Here is an 8,609-nt window from a genome sequence, read left to right on the forward strand (position 1 = left end):
GCAGTGGCGGTGAACCTTGCTGCCACGAACTTCACGTCAATTTCTCCGTCCCTGCGTCGACACCAATAATCAAACCCTCTGTCTAACGCTCTATCAACTCCTCTATCTGACGCTTTAGATCTACGTTGTTGTTCGTGGCGATAGAGCCCACCGGAACAGCTTCGGTCACCAGAGAGTCCCAATGCCCTTTGATTCTTCGCCATCCTTGATAGGCGCGTTCGTACCCACGACGAACGTGGTGTCTGAGGTGTGGTATGTGGTGAGAATTTGTGAAGGATATGTGGGTTGTGTTGTTGATATAGGGTTTCTTTTTAGGATTTTCTTCTTTCTGTATCTTTGTGGTCAATTGATGACATCCAGAAAATCAATCTCTCCGATTATTAGTTCAATTAGGTCCGACGATGTATGTCATTAACTGATTAAGAACAAACCATTAACGTTTTCTGTTTTTATTGTTTTCATGTCCATGATTTTTTTTTTCCCTGTTAGATTTTGGAGATAGAGATGGTTTTGTGGATGTAATTTTATGTGTTAATTTTGGTTTTTTTGGGCTCTTGATGAGAATTTGTTATACAAAAGAAAATCTAATCTCCATTCTGAAACTTTCTATTTCATGAATCTAATTGATCGGGGATGAGAAAGATGAAGTGTGGTGCGACCGAGCGTGTGCACAAAATAATGCACAACACTTTAGGTTTAGAAATAATGTCAAGTGGGCACCATATTTTAAAATTTATAAAACCACTAAACACTTATACTATGGAGTATGAAATGAGCAGGTGGAGTATGAAATGAGCAGGGATCGTCCCAAGAGATCTAAACAATTATAGGTTTTTCAGAATTGAATTATACTTTAGTGCTTATGTGATTGCTAAAAAAGTTTGGTTTTGTAATTAGACTAATTTTAAACTTAATAATACAAATAAAGAGTAGAGTATAAAAGATTGGAAACAGACTTAGGGTGTAGGATTCACCACTAAGTACATTACCTAACTCACTCACTTTCAACTAATTGGGGAAATAATTAAATGTAATTCTGATGTAGCTAATACTTGTAAAGAAAAGTATGAATCATCAATTTCAAGCTTGAATTGCATACCTAATGACAAATAAACTAAGTGTAGTGTAATTCACCAATCCAAAGAATGGTCCATCAATTCAAGTTACAATTCTAGCTTACATTAATCTAGAAGATAATGCAATTGTGACAAAAAGTATAGAATTCAAACATAAGTATGGATGGTCTACTTATCTAATAATTGAATTGCAATTAAATTAATTAATCTTAAATTAAACTAATTAAACATGAATTTAAAACTAATTAGACAATAAATTAACCTAAACATGTAGTGCCATCCATCAAATAGAAGTAATTTTTCATCAATTTGAACATGATTACAACTAATTAACCACATGCATAGACATCACAAGAATCAATTTACAAGGAATTCAAGTATATAGCTTGTTTATTCATCAATAACACATAAGACAACATGAGATTAATACGAATAAACAATTGAAAGAATTAAATCATGTTATTCAAGCCTATATATCAATTACATAAATAAATCCCCAAAAAGTATGAAAAGAGAGAGAGAATAGGTTACATGCTTAGGGTTTATCCAATCCGAAGTAGGAGAATTAGCCACTCATGGTTGATGGAGTTGAAGACAGAACAATCTTCATCCTTGGATTCATCATCTCTGAGCTTCTTCTCAAAACCTTAGTCTGTTCTTGCTTTTTCTCCTCTTTCCCGTCTTTTTCCAGAGAGAAAAAAATATACGATACAGAATATAAAACTTAATAATCATAATAATATTCACCTAAATAAAATAAATACTAACCCTAATCTAATGGCTCACTGGGCCTTAAGTAACAACCCTATTAAAAGCCCAATAGTTCACAAAATAAGCCCAAATAATAAAAAAAAATCTGTAATGTTGTCAAGTCCTGAGGGATCGATCCCCCACCCTGGGGGATCGATCCCCCCAGAGTTGGAAATTTCTTTTAAGCCTTATTTAGCTCCATTTTGGCCCCGGGCTAATTGGTTTGCTTCTTCATCTTTGGGAACATCATCAAAGGCCCGAGATTGACCGCTTTCGAAAAATAAACACACTATACGAGTAATGGGCTACGATCTCTTTTTGTCATTTTCTGAACTTTTTCTGAATATCTTTACTTGACTCCAAAAAGGCTTTAATGGACCGTTCTTAGCTCATTTTAACTTTAATGCCCTGAAATACACATAAACATAAATTAGGACTAAAACATGAAATTAAGATAGATGCAAAGACTGAAATACCCTAACTTAGGTGCTGAAATGTGCAACATTTAAGCATTTATCAAAGTGGAATGGGAAAAGGAAAGATTAGTTCGTGAGTGGATTTTTTTTTTTTTCCCATTCAGGTAACGTTGGGAAGAAGATCAATAATATAAGGGTGCATTTGGGAAGAAGATCAACAATATAAAGGTATGTTTGGGGTTCATAAAAAGGGGTATGGAATTAATGGTTAAAATAATGGGCATTAGTGTCTTTTCATGGTTATGAAGGCATTATGGTCATTAAAAATATAGTAGGGGCCATGTGACCATCACATGATCAATTTAACTGCAAGATCCGATCGGAACAGTGGCGGAGGGGGTGATCTGCAACTTTTTTGCATAATTGAGGTGGTTTTTTGCATTTTTGAAAGTTCAGGAGGTTAATTGCAGGTTTCCTTATAGTTCAAGGAGGCTTTTTCGCATTTTACCCTAATATATGTATATAAAATAATATTTTGTGAAATGTCTAAAAAAGGTTGGCCATTCTTCTTCAAATTGCTTTAGCCTTCTTCTTCTTTGTCTTGGTGGCTGCCGTCATAGGAAGGGAAGGGAAGACTAGAGAACTTCAGTGACCTATTATCTCCGGCGAGTTATAGACCCGATAGTGACCAAGAACACCGAGTTGTCAAGACCCACTCCGGTGACGGCGTACCCAGTTCAAGTGTCCATTAAAACTGACGAGTTCAGTCTGTCTGGTGCACTCCTCTCCGACAACGTTTCATGAAACGAGCAGACCCATTTTGTTGAGATATAGTCCGGTGAGCTACGAGAATTGTTGACTCTAGCTCGGCTTCATACAACAGCTTGGTCACTATCGTTGGGTAGTTGATGCTCAGTCTCTGATCTATAGATTCCATTAGTTCTAACGATGGCGAGATTCCTTCTGTTTAGACCAACTTGCAGCAACGAACCAAGAGACCAAAAAGCTCAAGATAGACCTAGTAAAAGCGTCATCATTGTGCTCCATCAAACACCCTGCAACGAGCTTTTAATGTATACGTCCAACGTGCTCTAGTTCATCTTCGGCAACGACAAATAGTATAGCGAACTCTACGACACTTCATGCATGCAGACCTAGTTCATCACCAGTGCATCGGTGGCGACGAACGACAGGACTGAACTGACCTAGTTCCGGCATGAGTTTGTTTGGAAGCTTCAAAATCATCACGTACAAGCTCTGGCGACATCTTCGACCCACCTCTGCGAAACCAGAATCCATCTTTCTCAAGCTTCGAACATAAGCTTCAATTCTTTCCGGTGAAGCTGGAACCCAGTTCATATTGGCGTGTTCCCAAGCGACGACAAAGCAACGGAGAACTCCTAGTGTCGGCGAAGCTAAACTTAGTTCCTGGTTAAATTCAGTGATGGCTAAAACAACAGCAATCAAACTGCACTCATCGGCAAACACGCACAACAACGACGGGCTGAGACACTCCACTGCTACGTTACGGTCGTGGTGGTGCGGCACTCCACGACAATGAAAAGGGTTCAATCTCACAAACTTAGCTTTAGTCAACGTAGAATCATGCAAGTCTTGGAGCTCTGTTGTTTCATCGTCACCGGAGCTCTGTTATGTCGCCAGCACCTTCACTGTCGTTTCAGTTTTAGGAGTTCATTGTTGGGTTTTTACAAGGAAAAATTACATATAAATGGAGTCAAAGTTCCATATTTACTTAGAGGCTGAGTCAAAGTTCCATATTTCTCTAAAATGGATTGCTGAGGTGGCACATGGTTTTTTACTGTTTATAAATTGTGGTGCCTAAAATACCCTTCCGCGAAGGTACTACTTTTTCTTCGAAGGTACTACTTTTTTTAACTGAAGGTACTACTTTTTGGCGTCCAGGTACCATATTTTTTAAACACCCGCGAAGGTACTACTTTTTCTCCGAAAGTACTACTTTTTTGAATTGAAGGTACTACTTTTTTGAACTGAAGGTACTACTTTTTTGTTTGGAAAGGGCATTTTAGGCACCACAATTTTCTAAACAGTAAAAAATCATGTGCCACCTCAGCAATCCATTTTAGAGAAATATGGAACTTTGACTCAGTCTCTAAGTAAATATGGAACTTTGACTCCATTTATATGTAATTTTCCCTTTTTACAATGGGTTTTGCCGAAAATGAATGCCCCGAACTAGTGGAGAGTAAGGTTTGGTATGGACATTTTGGGAAAAATAAAATGATAAAATGGACTTTATAGCATTAATTTATATCATATTTCTTATTGAGGAATGTTTTTGCATAATGTGAAAATAATAGGGGTATTTTTTACACACTTTTTTAAATAGGGATAAAAGTACTACGAAAAGTATATTTCAGGGGTATTTTTTACACTTCATCCGTCTTTATTATGTGTTTATATGATAAGAAACTAATATGATGCATTTTTGTTAAGTGGACATACCAGTAGCATCATATATACACTCAATATCTTCTGTTACATGTCTTAGAGACATCTCCTCTCATTTCAAAATAAAAATTGAAAGGTTCAAGTCTTACAAGAATATTATGGAAGTTCTTTATTAAAATAAGAGTAGTGATACTTACACCGAACACTTTTTAATTGGCTATTTATATCAAATACAAATAAGTGGAGGGTTTCACTTCTTTATTTGTTACATAATTGACCAATCAAAATTGTATGTCTAACAATTCACTACAACTATTCGGTGTAAGAATCATTTTTTTTAAAACAATAATAATAATAAATAAAGCAATTTAAAAGTTTCAAATAAAAAAAAAAAGGTGAAATCTTTTTAGGGATATATAAGTGCGTGAAATTTTTTCCAATAAAAAAATTAAAAATTAAAAAAACAAAATGATGAACCTTCTTGACAAACACAAGTTTGAAACTTCTTTCAAATTCGTGTTCCTACTTCCCTCCGAGTTGCCTTGTGTCTAATCTAATTATTATAAATGAAAACTTGTTTATTGGAGGAAGTAAATAGAATTAATAAACAAATAATGGAGATAAGAATATCATTAAATGTTCCCTAACATGGTTTATGGCCCAAACTATTTTTTATATTTAAGTGGTCCACTTACATGACGACCAGTCTGGTCCGGTCCATAAGATCCCTGACAAGCGGTGAACCTGGGCACCGTCAGGTAGGATTGCAACTTGAGTGGGCTAACCCAGTCCAACCCGAAAATTTGAAATTTGGATTTTAAGTTTACAAATCGGGTTCATGTTCGGGTTGGGTTTTGTCAAAACCCAGACATATTCGGATTGGGCTCAGGCTCAACCCGAACCCAACCTAAAACCCAAAAATAAAAAATGAAAAAATTTTCATTTTTTTTTTCTCCGTTCTCTCTCCTCTCTCTCTCTCTCTCTCCTCTTCTTTCTCTTTCTCTCTCTACCGCCGTTCCCATACATTCAAGTTAGCAGTTGCAGAGAGAGGGGAGGGCAAGCTTGAGAGTTGAGAGACAGCGGTTGAAGCTTGCAAATGGCGAACCCGATCTGGAATAGCGAGCGATGGAAACTGAAAAATCTGGGTTTTAATTTTTTAAACAATCTGAAATGGTTGAGAGTTGAGAGACAGCGGTTGAAATTTGCGAACGGCGAACCCGATCTGGAACAACGGGCGATGGAAACTGAAAGATCTGGGTTTTGATTTTTTGAACAATCTAAAATGATATGCCGATATGGGTTTTGAACTTTTGATTGTTGCAAACAGATAGATGAAACTGAAATATATGGGTTTTGAAGTTCTGATTCTTGTAGATTTTGTAGTTTGCAGTTGTTGTAGAGAGAGAGAAAAAGGGGGGGGGGGGGGGCAAGTTTAGAGAGAGGCGATTGGGGGAGGCTAACATGATTTGCCCTAAATAAAATATAATATATATATATATATAAATATAATATATATATGTTAGCCTCCCCCAATCGTATATATATATATATATTATATTTTATTTAGGGCAAATCATGTTAGCCTCCCCCAATCGCCTCTCTCTAAACTCAACCAGTCAACCCGACTTAACTCGCCCAAAAATATTCAGGTTGGGTTATGACCATAACCCATGTTGAGCACAATTTGGACTGGCTCAACCCAACTCGATTCAAGTTGAGGTTAGGTTGGGACTGGGCTGGGTTGGGCCAACCCAACTTGCAACCCTACCATCAAGTCTTAACTGGACTAACTTCAAGCCCTCTCCGGCAAAACAAATTGGTTTTTTTTCAACTTTTGAAATCAACAAGGCAAAAGTGCAAAAAAAAAAAAAAAAAAAAAAAAAAAAAAAACACTCTTGAATAATTACCAAAATTATAAATACATTCCTGAACTATCAAACATTGCAAATCTAACCCTACAGTATAAAAATAATAATACTACTACTAGTAGTAATAATAGTATTGATAATAATAATAATAGTAAAATAACAAAAATAAATTGTTTGGTTGTAAGTTATGTGAATCACTTTTAGTCCCTGCGAATTAAAAATAAAAATAATAATTTAACAATAATAATAATAATAACTAATAATAGTACTAGTAGTGGTAGTAGTAACAAAAATAAAAATTTAAAATAATAACAAGGGTAATTTTCACTCACATCTTCTTAGGTTTGTAATAAAGATAGATAGATACAGTTTAAGGAGAATGTGATCTAATTGTCCCCTTAAGTTTGCAAACTTGAACAGCATCCCAACCATGATAAGAGTATGTAATTACTCTTTGACTTTTGAATTGACCCTCATGAAAGTACAATACTAACCTTTTATAAGTCTTTTGATTGGACCAAAATGACCCTTGACAAATAAATAAATAAAACTCCACCATGGCCCTCGCAATTTTTTTGCAAAACCTTATTATAGTATTAAATTAAAATTATTTATGGTAATGTTTTACATAAAAATTAAAGTCGGTCCCCTCAAATTTTTTGTAACACTCTATTTATGGTACTAAATCATAGATACTAATAGTTGTTTTCTATATAAAAATTAAAGTTGATCTCTCTACTTCTTTTTTTTTTTTTTAAAAAAAAAAACTATATGGTTCCCTAATATTAAGTATAGTTTAATAATGAAATTACTTGTAACCCCTTCAAGTTTCCTATAAACCTCTTGTTATAAAAGATCAAATTTAGTAGAAAATATATATTAATTATTATGGTAATCATTATAACAACATACTATATTTATGCATGCATATATTCACACACATATATAAATATTATTTGTTATGAATTAGAAAGAAAAAAAAAATTATTCACTTGACAACAACAATGATTCAATCGACAACTTTTCTCTTCAATTTTATTGCATATTATTTATATACACATTTTAACAATATACATTAAACTTGAAAAAAACAAAAATTCTTACAATGATTTTATGTTATTTTAAAATTTTAATTTTACATTTCTAGTTTGGCCCCACCAATTAAAAATTCCTGCGCCCCTGTCTGTATGCATATGGTATTGGCGGCCACAGTGGTGGAGTTTGATATATATATATATATATATATATATATATATATTGCTAATGGTCATTTTAATCAAATAAAAGGACCTTTAAAGGTTAATATTGTACTTTAATAATTTAAATGGGTCAATTCAAAAGTCAAAGGCAATTAGGCACTCTTATAATAGTTAGGGTGTTGTTGTTCAAGTTTGTAAACTTAAGGGGGCAATTGGATCACACTCTCCCTAATTTGTATCTACCTGTCCTTATTGCAAAACTGAGGAGTTGTGAGTGCAAATTAGCCTAATAACAAAAATAAATTGCTTGATTAGTTGCTTAATGGATTCATATACCTATAAATAATTTTTGCAAGCTCATAAATTATAAATAAATTAATTAATTAAAAAAATGATGATAGTAAACATATATGGACATATACACGTATTTATGAAAATACTTTTTAAAGTGAAAAATTAGGCGAATTTTAATTTGTGTTAAAATATCTTCCTTGCAAAATATTTTTTATATAAATTTTTTGAGATAAAATATATTTTTTTAATTTTACTTTTCGGTATTTGACAAAGGTCCTGAAAAAATTTCCAGAACAAAAGCATATGTTATATTTTGAAAATATTTTACTCAGTAAATATTTTACTTAAATTTTGGACAACCAAATACCAAAAAAAAAAAAAAAATCCATCCAAACAAATGAAGCCTAAAACAATGGTAAAGAAATAGAATATTAATGAGCTAATGTATCTATTAGTCACTTTCTTTTTGCATTGGTCGGTTTGGTATTTACTCGCGTACATATATATAATTAATGAAATTAAATGTTTCTGCTGTACTTTTTATTTTAGTGCACTGTTAGTCCATTGCAGATATTA

Source organism: Cornus florida, unplaced genomic scaffold (assembly GCF_030987335.1).
Source record: "Cornus florida cultivar Cherokee Brave unplaced genomic scaffold, ASM3098733v1 CherokeeBrave_3.0.0_Hap2_Chr04, whole genome shotgun sequence".
Classification (NCBI taxonomy): Eukaryota; Viridiplantae; Streptophyta; class Magnoliopsida; order Cornales; family Cornaceae; genus Cornus; species Cornus florida.